The sequence below is a fragment of the Silene latifolia genome, chromosome Y (assembly GCF_048544455.1).
Source record: "Silene latifolia isolate original U9 population chromosome Y, ASM4854445v1, whole genome shotgun sequence".
Taxonomy (NCBI): Eukaryota; Viridiplantae; Streptophyta; class Magnoliopsida; order Caryophyllales; family Caryophyllaceae; genus Silene; species Silene latifolia.
The window spans coordinates 304,255,355-304,278,292 of record NC_133538.1 but is presented as its reverse complement, the minus strand read 5'-3'; the positions used below and the strand labels follow the sequence as shown (position 1 = coordinate 304,278,292).

Here is a 22,938-nt window from a genome sequence, read left to right as displayed (position 1 = left end):
TTTGTCCCAAATCGTTGATCATATTCTTCAGTGGGAAAAAACAACTGCTCTAAGGGATCTATTCTTCAACATATAATCAACCACTCCCTCGTCACTCCGTCCCGATCTTTTGTTTAACTTGATTAAAATACCCGTGACCAAGAATAAAGAAACGAAGGGGGCATAAATGATAATCCAACATTGAAAGCTTCAGAATTCAGTCAACAACATATGTAAATGATAACGGACGAACATACTAAGATAGTGGGAGCTCATTTCCATAGTGTCTCGTGCAACCTTCCACGTTAGGAAAATCCATACCCCAGCATTACCCCCGTCTCAATGTATTTTTAATTATGTCATTAACAAAACAACAGATCTTCTTTCACATAAAATATGCAGGGGTAAAAGTTACCAAATGTTAGTCTCTATATTTTCCTTATTCTGTTTTTTAGTTGATTCATTATATTACTAAAACAAAATAACATCAAATTAAATTAAAACAACATAACAAAAAAACAGTAACAACGATTCAAAGTAACCTTTTTTTTCCCCAGGTAGGATAACAACAACAGGAGCAGCATCAAACTACAATAAAAAAACAATAACATAAACAACATCAAATAAGATAAAATATTGAGAACTTTACTACTTATCCAACAAAAATCAGATGAAACCCAGCCAAACATAAGCAAGCAAGTGAGGAAATATGCAATTTTTTGTGTCTGTTTTCTAGGAAGACTTTCCTATGGCAACGAGGGTTTTATGAGAGAAGAGAGAACAAATACCAGAACGTAGCAGTTGAGAAATCTAATCTAATCCCGTACATCCAAGATTCCAAGGCTTAACCAACCCATTCATATAAGACTAAACCTTGAATACAACTAACTTCTTAAGCAGACTTGCACAAGTAATAAAGAAAATGAAATGAAAATATAGGGCCCAAATCGCAAGGGTAACTTTTATCCTAATTGACCTAAAGTAGAATGGGTACATTCTTATAAAATAAAGGAGTCAAAATGTGATAAGATTGAATCACCATCATCCGCCACGGAAGGAAGACTTGTATGTGAATGAAAATGTCTTGCCTGAATGTTATATACTTTCTTCAAAACCTTCTTCACCGCCATTCTTCATCATCATCATCTTCAATATACTCTTCCTTGACTTCAACAAGACCCTCCCGCTTTTCGTATGGGGAAACTAAATAAGCATGTGATATATTACATGGAAAAACAATGACTAAGAACTACTCCCTCCATTCAACTTTTATCTTCTCATTTCTCCAATATATGTGAGGAGTAATTTATTGAAGTGGGAAGATAAAAATTAAATGGAGGGAGTAAGAAGTAATTCAAGAGTATGGATACCTTACTGCAGCTTCCTCAGCTGTCTTGTCAAAAAATGATGCCTTAGTTTTTCGATCGGCAGTCACGCATTTAAGTAAATCAACTTCAGAATCCAACATCTTGCCTCTTCTCTTAAGAATGTTGGCAGTTTGTTTGGCTGCTCTTTCAGCAAAATAGCCCTCACGCCCTCACAGCCTCACCTAAGAGAACCTACGATCCATTAAATATCATTCTATCAGAAATCCCGTAGTTGTGAAGGCCATTACACGAATATAAGAATAATATTATGGTCATTGTTAAGTTAAAAAAAACAGATCAGTTATAGTTATACAGCACGAAAATATACCTTACACATGGCAACAATAATTCTCGCAAATTAAAAAATCAGCATTGTTGAAAGAGTTTGCTAACAAAGTTGATCCGCAATATACCTTTTTCCGGATTCGATTATTTTACGACAAGAAGACATCAGCATCATTCAAAAGTTCAAATAGTTGTTTACACCAAATATAGCACTTCTCAGTCACGGGTTTCTAGTAGATCATCGCCCAAACCAAGAAGACGGATACACACAATCCCAACTTATGAGTAAGTAAAACTCACAGGAGCCTGCTCACCTTCCCTAAGTTCAGACTACTTTAGTTTGTTTGTCAAGAACTCAAAATGCAACATTCTAGTCACCGCATAGGCTACTAAATTCATTGTGATATTGTTAACGATTTAAGAAGCGACATACTTACACAATTAGGTATCTTTAAAAGGCAAATTTATGCCAAAAGATATTGTCAAAATGACCAACTCATATTTGCCTTACAAGTCACCACTATTCTAAACGATAACTTCAAGTTAACACACCAAATATCAATATTCAATATTCTTAGTTAAAAATATAGCAATTAAATTTGTTGAACAAATTGTTAAAGAATCGGTAATCTCATAGGTAATTGCTTCCCTCAATCAGTTAGATATGGTCTAAGTTAGACTAAATCAGTTGGACTACTTGAGTGTGCAACTAAACTCTACAACCATATTAGTGAAGACAATAACATAGAGAGCAGCAACGTACCCTAGGTAATGCATTGGAGATATTCAGTTCCATTAAACTCAAAGCGATGACGCCCATCGGCTAGTGAATTACGCAAATTAAAACCTCAACTCTGTAAAAGAATTAAAAGCCAGGAATGGGTAAGTATAACTCAGGCAAAGGCAAAAACGGAACGCACATTTGCTAAACTCATTGAGCTTAATACTCGATTCACCAAAAGCGCACAGAAGGGAACTTGTATACCCACCCAATGACCAAAATTTTTTTTTTTCTAAACTGATATGTTGATTCCTAAATATCCAAACCAAAAACATTGATTTATGCATTGAATTCAAAACAAATGTTTAGAGGTCGTCACTAAAGCATTGAATTTAAAACGAAAACCATTTGATACGAATTTAATCATTGAATTTCATGGCTGAGAAAATACCATCACTCAAATATCTTGGCCCTAGACTGTCTCATGTAATCTAAAACAAATGTTTCAAGCCTCCCACCAATCAATAAATTTGTCCAAAACCAACCAAACAAATCATCACTCTTGTCAATCTTTCCAACATTAACTGATTAATATTAGTGAGCTCAATAAACACAAGCTCAATAAACACATTTACACGTGAATAATTCTACCCTAAGACTGTCTTCATACATGAAACCAACAAAAGTAACTACTTTATACTTGAAAGGTAACTTTAAAATACAATATTTACTTACGAACTTAAAAATTTAAATTACTTTCCAAGTATTGTATAATATATAGATACTTTTAACGCTCTCAGATGGTCTTATCATATAGTTTGTAACAACACATGAGTCAACAACCAACTGTAAAATAATATCATTTAATAATCCAAATTCTTTGTCATCAATTACCCAAGATGAGTTCTAGATGGGACAGAGGTTTATCAATTATCCATTTACCTGTCCTAACCTGGGTAAACGAAGTAGGTTTAAAAATCAAAGCAATAATAACAATAATAAGAATAAGAATAACCCTAATTGGCGACAAACACCAAAAAATGAGAAAGATCAGTTCACCAGTTCTAAGATAATCGGATATCGAAGCTAAAATCATCAGCTGAGTTCAAATTCGGAAAGGAGCGAGAAATGGGGTGGTAGTATACATGGTTATTCCCGTAGTTGTCATCAGAAGCAGCATCGTCATCGTCATCGTCATCGGCATCACATCAACACCTTATCGTCATCATCATCGTCATAACACCAATTTCTCATCGTTGACAGGGCAGTCGTGTACCGATCAAAAATAACCAACTGGCTCTAACTAATATAGCTAGGGAAGTCGGGTCGATCTCCACTGGGAGATGGGAAAATGTCAGCTTTACTAAGTCCATCACGGTAACCAAATTGGGGGTTTGAATTTGTTGTTCTAAACTAAAGAGATTAAGGAAGAGAAAAAAGGCAAGACAATAAAGATCAAGTAAATAAGGAGAAAGCAGCTAAGACAGTGGGTTCACCATGATCATTCAGTCAAGCAATCTAGGTCTCAGGTCAATCCGGGTATGGTCTATGGGGCAGTGAATATCTCCTTCCGGTCTCAATTCGCCCTAAAGCACAAATAACTTAGCTTCCGCCCTCACTACGGTGCCCTAATGTTCACTACGAGTCTCACCCTTTCCAAACTTCCGGTCCAGGTCAAGGTTTACTACGATTATATTACTAATTGCGTCGACTCAATTAGGCAGAAATAATTAATTGCAGCGATTAACAACAAAGACTACACAAGCATTAACCTAATAAATCAATTACTACTCCTTCATAATCATGGATTCCCTAGTCTTAGCAAAAGGGAATTAGCTACGTATCATCATCGAACCAACAATAATAATGCATATATAAACGGAATTAAACATGATAATAATGCGAAAGGAGATTGAATAAGGCAATAATGAAAAGCAATAAAAGAAGGGAAGAATTAAAATTAACAATTACGAATAAGAAATAAAAAGGAGTAAATGTACCGATTACTAGTTCCGAATCCGAGTAGTCTAGAGTAGAAAAGAGTAAAGGAAAAGGAAGAAGTCTGGAAGAAGAGATCCTGAGACTAACGCCATCTACTCTCTAAAATAGCACACGAAAAACTTACTCCGAGTAGTTTTTAAGACAATGTCATAACATAACTACTATTATGAAGACATATTCAAAATAAAACGCCAAGCCAAGTCCATAAGTCTCCATCTATGCGGCGGCTACTATAACTTCCTTTGGAGAACCTCCTCATGCTTGCTTAGCTTTTCCTTTCTTCTCATGCCCTAAATTCAATAAGAAGGGTGAGAAACACAACTAGTATCTTAATACAAAGTTGAGTTGGAAAATTAATATCAATATCATAAACTTTTGGAAGAAATATTACCCACTGGAGTCACATGTCCAGCTTTGATGTCTTCCAATATTTCGGGCAATTGCGATTCCAATGGCCTATGCCATTACAATAATGGCACTTGTCATCGAGTTTGACTCCCCTTTTGGGTTTGGAAGAGCTATTCTTAATGGCTTTCTCCTTACCTTTGTAGGAAGTGGGCTTCTTACCCTTGTTAGCATTTTTCTTAAACTTTTCCTTACTCTTTGCATTGATGTTGAGCACATCCTTGCTAGTGCTTGCATTAAGCCCCATTTCCCTTTCGGCTTGCACAAGCATTTTGTGCAACTCATGGAGATCGGTTTTCATGTTTTGTATGTACGTTATAGTTTACCCTAAACTGAACATAGCCCTTGATTCGGTTTAAGGAATCAAGCAGTCGGTCAATCACGAGTTGCTTGGGGATCTCAACCCCTTGCAACTTGAGGGTCTCAACATACTCAATAATTTTGACCACATAAGGACACACTTTTTGTCCTTCTTTGATATTGAGGTCAGAGAATTGGGAAGCCGCTTCATATTGAATAATCTTAGGAGCTTGTGAAAACATGGTCATAAGTCTAGTAAAGATTTCATAGGAGGTGCTCATTTTATGGCACTCCTTTGAAGATCGGGTTCCATGGAAAAAATCAAGACATTCTTGACCGCGGCGGATTCTTTTTGGTATGTCTCAAAGGCCTCCATAACCGCGGTTGTTGAACTAGCATTAGGAGTAGCGGGAGGAGCCTGGGTAAGGTATTTGAGCTTGTCATCACCTTTCGCGGCTAAGCGAAGTTGCGCATCCCAATCGGTTAAATTCAAACCATTATTTTCGATATTGCAACGATCCATGAAGAATCGAAGCCAAGAAATGGTAGTGAGAGGTGGTGCGGACGAGCTAGTGGATGCCATTGTGATAAATCAAATTGACTACAAGATATGAGATGAAGAAAAAATTAACATTTATCGTAAATTAGACTTGTAAATATTTTAGACAAGTTTAGCATATAATGACCTCTACCCAATTATATAAACGATTCCAAGACCCAAATTCATACTAGCTCGATTGTGGGACAACGGTCCCTCTACAACCTTTACTAATACAACTTGGTGGGTTAACTCATTTAACCGATTCTACACTTAGAACTCTTGGTCGATGAATTTACACTAAGTTCATCTTTAGCCCGAACCTATTGAGGCAACGGTCCCTCTAATACTTTCGCTGAGATCAACCAAATTTCGAAGTGTAATAACATCTTATTACCCCACTTACCCAACGTTAAAACAAAGCACCCCGGTATAATATTTCAATACCGTATTGTACTCCTAATGAAATTGGGATTCACGAGTTCCTACTATTTGGTAAGGCTAAGTCTCAATTTTTATAAAATGTGAAGGTCTTGTCAATTTATTATCTATCCCTTTTAAGTGAACCAAATTAGTGATTTATCGATAATTATAATTGACAAGGTCGATGATTTGATATAAAAAGATATGCATGTGATGTTATGGCGATTTGGCATGCATGCAAACATATAAAGAAAGAAAATGTAAAGAAAAACAATTTCCTAGTATGGCCTTTCCAAAAATAGAAAATCTAAAAATCTATTACATATTCGGAAACCGACTCCTTTGGTCCCTTGAACTTCATGTGGCACACCTCCCAAGGAAAACACCGTCTTGATCGGAACTCCTTTCCGAATGGCTCCGTCTTTAGGAAACTCAGGAATTACAAAAGAATAATGAAATACATAGCTATTCCCATTATACATTTGTAATAAAAATAAATCTATTAAATTACAAAACGGTGATGCGAAATCACATTAAAATTACAACCAAATCGATATTCCCTTTCATTACAGGTAATACCAATTAAAAACTATGGCCATACTAAGACAAATTACATTATTTAAAAATTACATAAATTTAAATGACATTCATCCCTAAAATATGCAACAAAATATATTCAAACATGCAAAATGAATGTGCTAAATTACCTTACTAGATTATGTCGTATATAGCTCCGTTTTATGGAAATGCGTGATCTTTAACTTATTAAAATCACTAATTAATACTTAAATCAAATTTAAGGCCAATTTAATTGTGCCAACTGATTTAGGACTCAAAAATTAGTCTCCACTAAAATTTGAGAATAATCTAACTTGATTTTATATTGTTGCTCATATTTAACCCCATTTATCATAACAATTATGAAATAATTCCAAATTTCATTACAATAATTTAAAAATTTGAAATTTAAATTTTGAATATTCTGGAATATTACCACAACCCTCATAATGTCAAAAAAATGGGTTAAAAAATTCGAATTAATTTAGAGAAAATATAGTTGCGATTTATCGGTTTTATCAAATAAAGTGCCTAAAACATATGAAAATTAATCTAATAATTTTTATAATCTTACATCTGATATACAAGACATAAATTCAGTATAAAATAATTTTCTCATGCCATGAAATTCATTTTAGCTATTTTTAGCTCTTATAATCTCGATTTATTCCATTTTAACCATTAAAATCATAAATCATGCAAAATTAATCGAATTAATCTCAACTTTTACATACAATAATTAAAATATGCATGTGAGATCATATTAAAATTTCATGGTCAGATTCAAAGTTTAACTATTTTTAGTTAATAAACCACCATTTTACTTACTAAAATGTAATTATTATACTAAAAATCATAAAAATGAGCAATAAACTTCCATAAAACATTTAAAATGACCTAAAATATTTTAGGACCAGAATGTATACATGCATCAAAAATTTCGTGTGTTTATCATACTTACACAAATTTTCCGGTTTTTATTTTAGTCTTCTAATAACTCGTAAAAAACCTATATAATGATTTGCATGCAAGAACCAAGGCTCTTGATACCAATTGTTAGATTCTTTAACCCTCTTATTAGACATCTCTAATAAAGATCTAAGTTACTAATTAATTTAGATGTTGTAAATCTAGTTACATGCAAACAAAAATAACAGTAAAAGGAGAAAACGATTTTTCGTTACATTAGTATGAGGCGAAAAGGCACAAGGATGGACTCCTTCCAACCTTGTTCTTGAGCTATTAAGAAAAGGATGATCCTCCAAAGTTTCAAAGTAGAAACTCTCCTTTCAATGGCACCAAAGATTTTACCCAAATGATTCTTAATAATATTAACTAGGTATTGTTAAGAATTTAATCCCTTATATTATCTTTATTACTACTCTAGTAATGTAATAATAATAATTTGTTTGTGTGAGAATTGTTAGAGAGAAGCATGCAAAAATAAATTGCGACTACATAAGACTACCGCATAAGCAATGTCTGTCCTTATACTCATCATGGCGTACGTAAAACTACCAATAAATTGCGAGTACTTCAATTGTGTAACCGGTTCTCCCATATTAGGCATAAGTTTCACTTTTGGATCCATAGGGTTTCGCACCTGAGAAAAATCAAATGCCTTGATTCTTTTTAGCAATTTCTCAATATAATAGAGATCGCGTCAAAGAGATTCCATTTTTATCTCTTTTAATCTACATGCCAAGAATGACATCCGCATCCCCCATGTCTTTATATTGAAGCTTGACGATAAAAAGGCCTTTGCAAGGTCAACTTGATTTTGGTCGGTACCAAATATCAACATATCATCAACATATAGCCAAATGATTCTGGAATCATCAAATTTACTATATACACACACTGTTGGAGTGAGTGTCCTACACAATAATACGTCTACATAATAAATTTAACACTCCAACTATCCGGCCAAGATAATTGGAGCGTTACCATCTCGGTTTCCCGAGGTAGTAGGGTTTCAAAACATCAATCAAAGAACATTTTATCAATAAACATAATGTTTAATGAATACATAAACGTAAAAAAATGAATGAAAGTACAACTCATAATATCTATACTCTTTATAATCAACTAGACTCGTCTCGTGACTCATCGAGCTCGTCCCATCTCCCGCGCGCTATCCAAACAACCTGTACATAATCTGCTCCCCATATGACCAAAAGATATCATATGGATCGACACAGGCCACCCCAAAAGAGATAGGTGACAATGACAAACACACAAACGTCAGCTTCAATAAATTAAGTGTGACAGACTCGAGTGTGTGAATATGCAACATGATTACGATATGAATGAACCAGCATCAACAACAACCACCACGGTATCGGGATATGCCCAGACATACCGACAACCACACTGGTACCGGGACACGCCCAGACATACCGATAACCACAAACAGGTACCGGGATACGCCCAGACGTACCGGGATACGCCCAGACGTACCGGGTCCGGAAGCCAACCGGATCCCCTGCAAGACGTCATGTCTCAACCACACGCGTCCCTTCAAACTCAAGCCATTAATATGCATATCCCACTTGGAGTGGGAAGCTCCAAGAAGCGACTCAAGCGCAAGACACTCTCCCAACCGTCTTACGTCTCCAAAACAAGTAACCAATCAAACCACCATATCCTCCGACATACAAGATAACACAACAAATACGATATACCATATAACATGTCATTTACCGACTCACTCAATGCAAATGAATGATAAAGACTCATTTTATAAATAAATACGAAAATGAAACTGAGTAGGATAAACCTACATTTTAGCAATCCGCATAAGTAATCCGTCAAACAAGCTAGGTCCGTCTCGTAAAACCGTCTCACAAAACACATTTCCTAAAATACGATAATAATACAAATACATATAATTATACTCATCCAATCAAACAATATGTATACAAATATGTATACAAATACGTATAAATATACTAATATAATACGTATACAAATACATATAATGATACGGATCTAATTATACCAATACATATAATTATACGAATTTAATATGCATACAACTAATTAAACCCGTCTTATACTCTACCCAAAACCACCACCATAGCCCGCCACCGTGGGTCACCTCCTCCCCCCTTCGACCTTGCTGGCCGACCGCTACCATAGCCACCCAAGGCGGCAGCCACGAGACCACCACAAGCCACAACAACAACCCAACACACACCACTCGACACCTTATTTTTACCCGTGAAGTACCAACCAAAACAGCTACCTTCACGCCACCACCGTGGGCCACCTTCACACCACCCCTGGCCGCGGTGGTTAGCGACCCTAGGCGACCACCACCTACACCTCCAAACACCAGCAGCAATGAGAACAAGCCGCGAGAGCAACCACGACACCACCACAACACAATCCGTACACCCCCTCTTTACCCCTCGATTTCGCCACCTACAGCCACCCACTCCACCACCTAAGACCACCACCGTACTCTCCAAACAACCCCTAATAACTTCCATTCAATACCATCCCAAGTCAGTCACGAATGGAGGGTTAAAAATCCGTCTTAAGACCGTCGCAGAAAACAGCTATAATCCTAGATCTAGTTTCGTCAAACCCATTTTGGGTGGTCAACGGTGGGTCAACTGGGTGGTCAACGGTAGTCTAAGGCGGGTTAAGGTCGAGGCGGATTCAATAAAATAATATATAAACTAGTGAGACGGTCTTACCTTACGAACTCGAGGCGGAGGGACAAATCTCTTCTTTTTCTACTTTTCTCTCTTCTTACTCTCTATGATTTTGGTGGATATTGTGAGATTGTATTTGGATAGGGTTGATGGGTGGATAAGGGTATATAAGGTGAGGTGGAACTATACAAGGTGGGTATAGTATACGTATATTATACATGTATCGTATTACATATTTTTATTATCATTACAACTTATTATTATTATTACTACGGAAAATTCACGTGGTACCCTCAAACTTTGCCATTTTTTACGTGGTACCCAATTTTTTAAATTTGCGCACATAATATCCTTGAAATTTGATTTTCAAGCACAACGTGCCTTTTTATCGTTTTTAAAATTTTCAATTGGTCATAAATTATAGACCAGAAATCGGAATTGACTAATTTTTTTTTTCAAATTGATTACCTCTTCGAGATCTATAAATTGATAAAACGAAAATGGTCATTCGGAAATTTAAGATCGAAGATATGGTTGATTTGAGATTTTCGTTTAAAAAAAAACCTATAAAATGTCAGTCGACAATTTTTTTTTCACAAATCGTACATTATGACGAGATAACCATTTTAGGAAAAAAAATTGGTCGATTCTGAATTCCGGTTTAGGAGTTATGCACAATTGAGTTCTTTTACAGCGACAAAAAGGGTATGTTGTGCAAAAAAACCAAACATGGAGGGTGTAATATACACAAACATAAAAAGTTGGGTACCATGTGCAAAATGAAAAAGTTCGAGGGTACCACGTGAATTTTCCGTTATTACTATCTCATAATAATTATTATTATTTTATTATTCCGTCTCAAACATAATTCATATAAATGCGATATAATATTATTATTATTATAAAATTATTAAATACGGAGTATTACAATCTTCCCCCCTTAAAAGAACTTCGTCCCCGAAGTTCACCTAGCTCTCTCCTTTCTACAAATCTCATGCATTCTCTCGCATTTCACCTGTCTATCACCCGTATACGCTCTTTATAAACATGACACTCATCCAAAGTTCTTCACTCAATTCTCACTACTTTCTCACATTCGGTACTTTCTCTTTCCTAAATTTCCGAATTATTACATCTACTCCCCCTAAAAGAGAACTTTGTCCTGAAGTTCGACTATCAATCCTCAAACTGCGGTCTGATACGTTCGTTACTAAATTCCACAAATGACTATATTTCAGGCTCCACACACTCTCTTACCTATTGCAAATCCATTATCAAATATCGTATCGTGTTATGCCACTTCTATAATCTAAATCTAGGAACCTCTCTAGAAGTCTCTCTACGGGTACCCCTACGAGCCTCCCAAAGGTCAAGCTCCAGGTCTAACCCACGGTTCGAAAATCTAATCTCATAGATAACTTCTAAGTCATGTCGGTTATATGAGTACTTATCTATCACGGGGTATAACTCGATTATTATTACATATCTATATCAAGTCAAATCTCATACATTCACTTGTATGAAGCACTCAAATAATGCAAATTTCTCGTTATGTGACTCAACCATATTCCACATTCCCATTTTCGAACACCATACCATGCATATACCTCGTCAAACATACCACATGATCACACATGTGTTTTCAACATCCATTCCCATCTATCACCAACACTACCGCTCATACGGAAGATCATATAAACAATCATGCAAATGACCACTATGCAACACATAACTTGGATTTTTCATGTTACTTTTACGCAATGAAATGAACTCACGTCGATTGACACATATCAAACAAGGCTTTCATATCAATTCTGTCATCAACCAACTCATGTCAAATCAACGATTTTTTGTTTACTTGTAAAATGCCACACCACGTAATCAAATGTAAACAATTCACACATATCACCAATGTAAGGTCAATCATGGTCATCCAACACAAGTCAACTAATATCAACCGCGAAATAAGGGTACATGCTCAATATTCGGTCAAATGTCCACAAAACAAGGGTCAAAGCAGTCCACTCGGTCGAGTGTAGAAGGTTACTCGGCCGAGTAAGTGACCACTCGGTCGAGTAGGGGACCACTTGGTCGAGTGTCACCTGCGGCAAAATGTTTTCATTCTCAACTCGGTTCCAAATTTCCTATTTCATCACACAAATGCTAATAAATGCCGATGGTGACTCATATACCATTAAACAACCGAATCAAACACAACTATTGGCCTTATGGCCACCATTACTACGCAATTTATTTAAGGCTTCCAAGGCATACTACCAACACAACCCTAATATTTCATCACCGGCAACTGTACCGTAGTGCGACACTCTAGTCACAAGGGTAAACACAACGCATTTCACCATCTCATGGACACGGCCTAATCACTCATCACTCTCAAGGAATAGTAACAACATCACCACTCACTGAAGCACTACAACAAAATCACGATGTGCACCGTGGGCATTTTCACAAAAACGCTTGGGATCCAACATTTAAAAATAGAATCTGTACTACCACTCTCAGGGTCGGAGTCCAACACAACCACTTTCACATATCATGCTTATGAACTTAGCACATATGATCCAATACCGCAATCATAATATTGAATCCTCAAGCATCACATCCTCCAATCTTACTCTCATATCCACGAGACCAACTTGATGATACCAAATCTATAATTACTTATATCTCGATTATTAGAACCCAAATCATTCATTTAATAGGTCACCTCACACGGATTCACTCGAAAATTATAACAATTCCTCATTGGATGTCGGTTACCACATACCAAATGTCCAACTCATCTCTCGTAATAGCACTCCCTCTCTCATATTCCCGATTCCTAAATATTATCACTATTTATTCGACTCACATAATCTCCTAAGCCGAACTCCATATCCTCCAACTACTTTTGCAATCCATATTATTACTCTCTTTTCGACACTCCGAGTACCTCAACTATTTCCTCATCAATTCGACAAGTTTTAGCTCAACCATACGCTAACCAAAACTTCTGAGTTGTGATAAAAATTCACTCTCACATGTTCTCAAATTGTGTTCACTATCTATGAGTCCACGCAACTGCTAAATATCCAATTTTGATTACACTCCACTCATCATTTATAAGTTATTTCTTATGATCAATTCACCATACTCACACCATTACATGGGCCAACTACCTTCCTAATGTTCCCAATTGATCAAACTTGATGACTATATCCAAAATCACTTATTTTGTCGGAAACATATGCCTAAGGCTAGAGTGAGAAAACACTCTTACAGGCTCACACACAACTCTATGCCCGGATATCTCGGGTTAACTCAACGAGTAAGGATGACGAGAATTAAAACAAGCCAAAATGGACATGGAAAAGATAGGAAACCAAATAACATGGAGGGGATAGGAAATCCATGACCGACACCTTAAAATTGGCCTAATAGCACACTTGAAATATGATGAACTTCGGAAAACGATGCAACTTCAAAACTCAACTCTAATGCAATTTTACTCATCTTGACTCAAAAGCGAAATGTTATAATAAAATTTTAACATAAAGGTCATTTTTCTCAAATTTCTCGAAAACTTTAATACGGAATAACCAGTCATAGGATGAAACGTGTCTCCATGGGTAAAATTCAAAGTATTACTATTCAGTTGGTATAAAACATAACTTAGAAAAGTCAAAAATCCGGGTAGGTATATCATTCATTTTCGAAAAGTACTTCATAAGCGGAAAAATAAAGAGTAAAATTTCTTATACATGACTTCACAAAACATTATACTTAAAGATAAATAATGAGTAAATAAGGTACATCACGAGCGGAAAAATCAAAGCTTATGTATACTTCCCACAACATTTTCAGTAAATTTGTCAACCTTTAAGATGACAAATTTTTGATGCACACCATTTTATAGCAAAATTCCAAAATATAGTTTTACAATACTATTAACCATATTTGGGTAAAATCACAAATTCTCATATTCTTCACTTGGTTCAAAATTTTAGGTTAAAATTTACGATGAAATCTTCGTTTTCAAGACAAGGTACCACACTAGTAGGGATGACAGTAGTCTTTGTAAAGTGATTAAAACAAGTTCTAACTAGAAAAATCAAAGATTAAGGTGAACTTTCAAGATGAAAATTTTCATTTATAAGACAAAATACGGCATTAACAACAAGTGTCAAGCCTTTCTTGTTCAATATGACCCAACAACAAATAGGAAAATCCAGTTATCGACTCAAAAGCACAAGCTTCTAAGCTCATCCATGGTGGGAGGAAAAAAAATTTCGAAAAAAAATCCGATTTTTGACCACTCTAGTGAAATAGAAAATCCATCATTACTATGAAATTGAACAAGTCATGCAATTATTTAATAAAACCTTGAATAAACATGCATATATATAAAACTATTTCAAATTGCAAAATGAAAAGGATGAATTCAATTACATGGTCGAAATTAAAAAACGGGTCAAGAAAAGTGGACTAACAAGGTTTAATTCAAACATTAAATCATAATATAAAAATTTTGAATTATTTTAAGATAAATCGATGCCGAAGTTATGAGGTTCGAGATAGAAATGAAAAGATAAGGTAAAAAGCAAATTTTACAAGAATCTCTTAGCTAAATAGGCCCACTCGGTCGAGGACTTAGGGCACTCGGTCGAGTGCAACTCCACTAGGTCTAGTGACAGGTTACTCGATCGAGTGGAAACCTTTCTAGAAGTTTTCCAGTTTCTTAAATTTGCTCACTCGGTCGAGTGACAGATCCACTCGGTCGAGTGAACTGTCCACTCGGTCGAGTGGCTCATCCACTCGGTCGAGTGACTGGTCAACACGCTCGAGTACAACTCTACTAGGTTGGGTTTGGCCTCACTCTCATTAACATTGGTACATTACTCCCAAATTCATAATTATCCTACCACTAACTATCTTCACTCATGCTTTAATAACGACACTAGCAAGCTCAAATACGCATATGATATTAGCATGCCAAGATTTGGGACTACCGTCCCTCATATCAAAACACACTAATCACATCTACAACTTACTACTTATATTAGTCTACTTATCATTTCATTACATGCTATCACATTCTACATGAACGATTCTATCATATTATAAACCTATTACGAGTCATAAAACACATGCATTCATGCCACTTTCACTAATGATCATATTCCATGCCATATTCAAACATACATTAAATCCATAACACATATGCATTCATATTACGATTCACATAACGGTTCCCATACTCCTAACCACCCACGTAGTGACCAACTGAAATGATAGGCACTAGCTTTGGCATGAGGGCGCCTACCCATCCAAAACCGATCTCCTATTGTACTCATGTCGGATTCATTTTACTTAGACTCTCCTAAATTCATTTTTGGGTTCATTTGTTTTAGGTTCCAAAATCGTCGCTCTGATACCACTTTCTAACACCCCAACTATCCGGCCAAGATAATTGGAGCGTTACCATCTCGGTTTCCTGAGGTAGGGTTTCAAAACTTCAATCAAAGAACATTTTATAAATAAACATAATGTTTAATGATTACATAAACGTAAACAAATGAATGAAAGTACAACTCATGACATCTATACTCTTCTAATCAACTAGACTCATCTCGTGCTTCATTGTAACACCCCCATACACCAAGTGCCTTACCAAGACCACCCAATGCATGAACGTGCTACCATCTCGGTTATCCGACGTAATGAATATCAAATAGACCATAATAGAACGTACTTTAATAGATAAGTTTAAATGATTACAACGAAACCAACTGTAAAGTAAAGTACAAATGTTCTAAAACCAAACTACAACTAAAGTAACAAAAGGTCTCATGATAACACATCGGAAGACTACTATCAGACTCGTGGCGACTCCATCCCCAGCTAATTCCGCACGCATCCATAGTATACCTGCTAGACAACTGCTCACCACCCCTGAATGGATCACCAGATTTTTTAAAACATTTAAACGGGGTCAGTTACTGATTACACAAAACAAGATACACAATATATAAGATACAACACACATTACCCAGACTCCGTCACAACTCTACACACCTGACTACACACTAAAGTGTGTAGTCCTGCCAGAATACCCATCGCAACAGATATTACTCGCCGCCAGTAGGGGACCGCAACCATTCCCACCTAAGCCCCGCTCATCTTTTCCGAGCGATAACCCATGTTCCTTAATGTGCACATCCTCTCTGTGGCGGGTTCCATAGAGGGCAAATCAAGGGCGTGAAGCCACTCCCACAAGTGACTCCACTCAGCCTAGAATGTACCTGGAGAACCACAGACAGACAATCACAACCAACTACAAAATCAACAATCACCAATCCCAATATGATATAGACAAATGTTATTAATCAACAACCACCAACAATCAATCGACTAACCAACATATATGTAACCAACAACCTAGTAGGAAATCCTACCTGGAATAAGCATATCACCAAGATCGTCACAATCAGCTAATCAAAACCATTCCTTAACGCAATCACCTCCTATAATCACACAATCATACAATCACTATCTAATACACAACATACTCCCAAAAATCACCAAAATACCCAATTAGGGTTTCGGCCAAACTCCATGAAACGACATAAAAACTGTAGAAGGATCTTACCAACAATGCGACGGTCTCAACAGCGTAAAGAACTCAATGATCCGACGACTCTAGCCCTTAGGATTTGATAGCAATGTGAGAAGGGAAAGCTACGTAACTTGTGTTCTCTTGTGAAAATTTTAGAATGAAGTAATAGTGAAAAAGAAATGACGAAATATGTTACTTACTCGATCGAGTGCCACATATACTCGATCGAGTACCCATCAGACAAACTACTGATTCGTAACCAAAACTCATTTACTCGACAGAGGAAGCCCCACTCGATAGAGTACCCAAAGACATAGAAAACCGTAGTATTACAGTCTTTCCTCCGTAAAAGGAACTTTGTCCCCGAAGTTCAACCCATACTCAAAACAAACATACTTAGTCGATCAAGACACAACAACGCAACTAAGAACTCAAAACGAAACCTCAACCTATAAAACATGAACTCTTAACACCAACTCCACCAACTATGCCTACCTCCACAACATGGCTCACAATATTGTATTCACCACATTATAGTCTCTCGACACCAACTCCATACACTTTCAAATACCATCCACAAAAGCCACTAGCTTAGTCTCACTAACATATTATCCACTAGAAAACCCAATATCATAACCTTAATCCACCAAGCAAGATTAACCACCAAACGAGTGTTACATTCTACCACCCTTAAAAAGAACTTCGTCCTCAAAGTTTACTCACACTAATAAACATCATCATCCAACTGTCAACACTATCGAACTGATAAACATCATCATCCAACTGTCAACACTATCAAACTTATAAACATTATCATCCAACTGTCAACACTATCAAAGTATTCTCCCATTCCTAAACATCGCACCACTACAAGAACGGCCATGACCTTTAATAATATCAACCACAACACAAATTCATCCTTTATTCTACACCAAAGGTCAAACTCCCAACTATACCGCAACATGTACAACCATCAAGCTCTGTTTGTCGCATCCTACTCCTCTTAAGATAAAAGTTACGTCCTCGTAACTCACCAATACTAGATCCTTTGCTCAACTTCCCAAAATCCTCATCACCACCACATGTCAACGATAACCTACTATAACCTCAACACCTACAACCATTCCTACATCCAGGTCTCTCTTCCAATAATAGTTCTCATATCTCAATTCATTCTGCACTCTATCTAATCTATGCCGTAAAATCCTCAGCGAAATCACCACACAACTCTTCAACATTACCGCAAAACAATATACTCCTTTATACATGCGCTTATCTCCATAATCATAATTCACGATCCACAATTATTACACACACTCTCCCTTTATTACCACAACTCATCCACAAGTTAACATGATACTAATGTCCAACATCCTATACTTACTATCCCAATAAAAGATTATGAACCACCTGCAGCTTCCAGATCAGTACAACACATGTTCCATAAATCACTTGTCATTACTATCTCAACCAATCCCCCCTCTAAAAAAAGATCACAAGTACTCCAACAACCTCTCGCAACTGTGTCAACCATACCATGACAACAACGGAAACTTACACAACTCTCTTCCATATCGTACTCTACCATCACTCCCAAGCTGAAACGGTAAGAATCATCAATAAACAAAACAACCGTCTATCTGTCCAAACCGAAACTCGCAGGATAGAACAGTAAAAAAACAACAATCTATGTATAACTGGTATGTACTTTCGAAAACTCGTATCGTAATCATCCCTCCTACTCCTCCACAACCGATGATGGCATCGCAACACCACCACCAACAACCGCACCGCATCGCGAAAATATCCGTATCACAACACGAAGTACCGTGCCCGGATTACCACCCGAGGCACAACAGCCACATCAATAGTCATCGCAACTTACACAATTCCCATAAACACTGACTCAGTATAACTTTCCGGACAAGAAAACTACTCAAAACCGCTTTACGATATCACAACGCAACATATTACACGGAATAAACAGATAAGCACCTCATAAATATCATCCATACCTTTTCACGGAATGAACATATATCATGAATACACATACAAGTATAACTAGTCATGCCAGATCACTCAATTTATTACTTTTTTAATATCATTCCATTAGGTTACCGTACCCAACATATATTATAGAACATTCAGACAACAACTTTATAACTATCACACCATACCACCTCTCGTGAGGTCAGAACCTCACACAAACATTTATACACATCATAGACCCGTAATCACATCCAATTAGTCAATCCTGATCACGTAAGTTACCACTTGATAAAGGTTATCTCTCGCCCGAGCTTAACTCGCATGCCCTTCATAACACATTCTCCCATTCGCATCACTATCACCTCCTCCTGACAAATGTATCCATGCCATTAATACTCAACTACTAGTAACTGCATCCTACACCCACATCTCATGCACTCTCACAACCATACATATCAATCCGGCCTTTACAAAATCAAGCTCTTTAGAATGGCTATCTTTCCTACTTATCATCACCCTTAACCACTAGCTACAACAACACCACCATTCGTATAACAAATCTCTTACACCCACCTCTAAATATCATGGTTCCTTTCCCATCTTCGGTTAACATCCCAAATAACGAACATCAAATCCACCAACAAAATTTACTTCAACATTCTTCCCAATACTATCCTTAATTGTATCGTCATCTAACTCTCCACCAAAATCTCATATCGTGCAGATACTCTACAAACTTCTTACTCCCTTAATTCTTCGAAACTCATGACTAACATGTTGTCATGAAACTCGTATATAACTAGTAACTCTCATCCTTATGATAGTATCATACATCTTCACGATTCCTTACTTCTATATCACATAACTCCGGTCAACATTCTCCTAGTTTACTCCCCTAATTCTTTTCCTTTTATACTCGACAAAATCAATTAACAATTCAACTTCTTATTCCGTTTACTTAACTCTTTAGTTCTCCAGTTACCTTCTCATTGATCCAAAATTAAAATCCCTCTATTTCATATCTGTACCATCTTTCTCTTTCTTACCATGGATCTTCTCTCAGCATGCTATTACTCACACTTGTCACCTGTAACACCCCCATATTCAGAGGAGCCTTAACTAGGCCTTCCTTAGGATATAAGGGCGTTACCATCTCGGTTGCCCGAGGATAGCAATATTCAAATGCCGATAAAAGAACTATTAAGATATATTACAAGCGATTTAAACCAAAATACAATATAAAGGTACAACTCAAAGACTATTCACTATGACCGCCATATCTCGTGAGGACTCATCCCCGCCTTGACTCCGGCTATCAACAACATCAACACTGCTAAGACCGATCGCTCACCATAAGGGATCACGGCGGACACATAACAAACAAACAACCACACAAGGTCAAGATCGAGATAAGACACAAGAATAACAACTACAACCAACAACACAATACGATGCTATCGGTCTCACACACACAATCGACAATCCAACCAATCTCTCACATCGATCGTCCACCATCTGACCAGATCCCCGCCACTGGGGACCGCAGCCGCACCCACCAAATCCCCGCTCATCATACCGAGCGATAACCCTGTCCATTAATGTGCACATCCCCTCCCGTGGCGGGTTCCACGGAGGGCGAAACTAGGGCGTGAAGCCACTCCCGCAAGTGACCCCACTCAGCCGAGACGCATCTCGAGAACCAGAGACAACAACCACAACCGCCATCACAATCGTTGCCATACAATTACGACACTAAGAAAGCACCAAACAATCACAACAACTGACACGCTAGACCATCTACAGAAACTGAGTAGGCGAACCTACCTTTAAGCCACCGCAACCAATCCATGCCGACAGATAACATGTCCAGCGACCAAGCAACGCCTATAACCAGAATACCATCATCTATTACTAACAGGCAAACCCTAACTAAAAGAACAAGGACACGGATGATGATTATAACATACCTATTAGGGAGAAAACTCGGCAAGAGACCGCTACCCGACACCAGTGACGCCCTCCTAAGGTTCAAGGATCTTCAAAAAGGCTTCCATCGAGGTTTTGAGGTGAAGGGGAGGGAAAGAGGCGACTGAAGGATAGAAGGAAAGTGGCGGAAGTGATTTGCGGATTTAACAAAATGCGATATAAAACCCTCGCTGAAAACCAGGTACTCGATCGAGTACCCAACATACTCGATCGAGTGGCCCCCTACTCGATCGAGTAACCTAGATACTCGATCGAGTAGCCTCTACTCTATCGAGTACCACTCTTAACACGCAGCCCAAGATGGTTTTGGCACACTTTTCTAAGACTACTCCCGCTCCCATGGTCAGTCAACGCTGGTCAAAGGGTCCCTAAAAGGGCGGGTATTACAGTCCTCCCCCCTTAAAAAGAACTTCGTCCCCGAAGTTCAACTCACCTATCTCCCGCTCGCGACACGAGAACAACACGACCTCACCAATCTTTCCGCTCAAACCATACCTCCTTGGAAATACCATCCCCCCCATGTCATCATCATCATCGTCCACATTTATACCTATCGATTCTTACTACTGTCATGCAAGCGTTATCACCGTCAACCGTTATTCTATATATATATAAAACATCAAACTCGCAATGCGAATCACCACCCACGATCACCCAACATGCAGTAAGAACTATCAAACTATCAATCTAGAACATGTCTCATATCAACTTTCATGTGGTACAACTAATGCCACCATGTTACTCGGCCACGTGATTCAAATACGATTCATCGCACTATAACTATTTCTTCATGACCGTCTCTTGAAACATACAACCACATTCACTTTAAAGAACTAAAGTAATCCGTTATACTTCAGAAATTTTTGTAATTAAAGCAAAACATAATACCAACAACATTATAAACAAGCAAAACATTATTCAAAAACAGCCTTTTTATTTCGCGACATTACTCTTCCCCTCTAAAAAGGAACGTCGTCCCCGAAGTTCACCACCCAATTTTAACGCATATTACTTATTATCTGATTCATGACATGGGTTAAAACATATTATTTATTGTAGACATTACTCGCTAAGCCTAAACTCGTTAAATTATAAATCATACATAACTCTCCGGGACAACTAGTCGCCAACGATAAAGCACGTTAACATTGCACGCACAGCGTATGAAGAAATGTAACTTCAATGAATAAATGGTAAAATGACATATTGTAATATTAAAACAACAAGAAACCGTCGCCACTTCACTAATCGTTATCAAGATGTATATAAAACCGAAACTTGACTTCCAACATATAAAATTAATGGTTCAAAGGTGTAACTACGCACTAATAGCGACATTAAACATTAAACTTGCAATTATAAAACAATTGGACATTTTAATTTTCGAAAACCTCCTGTAACAGTGCTACTCGATCGAGTATGTAAAGATACTCGATCGAGTGCCATGCTACTCGATCGAGTGTCTTGGCTACTCGATCGAGTAGCCTACAGTCGAATGCTTTTATCCCGTCTTCCCGCAGCTACTGATAGAGTACGGGGTACTCTATCGAGTACCTACAGGCCAAGTTCCTTATAAAACCTGTCATAAACTAACACACATATATATATATATATATAGCCGTCACATAACATGGGTCGAGATGATTTCCCGACCCCAAAGTCAATCCTGCAACATAGGTAAGTAATAAATCCGGCCTTATGGCCACAATACAAGTCCAAAATCAAGTCTCAACGAAATAACTACTAAAGTCTAGCAATACTTCTAACCACTAATACCAACTACCATCAACAAGGATAAAACAAGGAGTATCACTCCTCCTGCTGCTGCTTCAAACATCACCTCATCATCACCACCACCGAAGTACCGCTCCCGATGACCCGATCCCCGCATCCACTCCTGCTCCTCGCTCCCGACCCACGTACCATGGAGTCAAGCCACCGTAAGGGAAGGACCGAGGTGCCCCCACGTCCGACCGATCCACCCCGTAGGAATGGAAAACCCCGAGTAGTCCCCAACTCCACTCCACCAAATCGGATGCGGTCCCTCGGTCCCCTATCCCCGAGCGTACGCCATCTCGTGCATGTTCCGGAGTATCAAGGTAGATGAC

At 37.6% G+C, this 22,938-nt stretch overlaps 1 long non-coding RNA gene across 1 annotated transcript; it reads right to left on the bottom strand.

Annotated features, from left to right (window-relative positions):
- Positions 1 to 648: 648 nt before the first annotated feature.
- On the bottom strand, positions 649 to 1,583 carry LOC141627312 (uncharacterized). The gene is made up of 2 exons (XR_012536876.1): positions 1,350 to 1,583; positions 649 to 1,165 (listed from the first exon to the last, which is right to left on the bottom strand). It is a non-coding gene; the product is annotated as an uncharacterized LOC141627312 (long non-coding RNA).
- Positions 1,584 to 22,938: the final 21,355 nt, after the last annotated feature.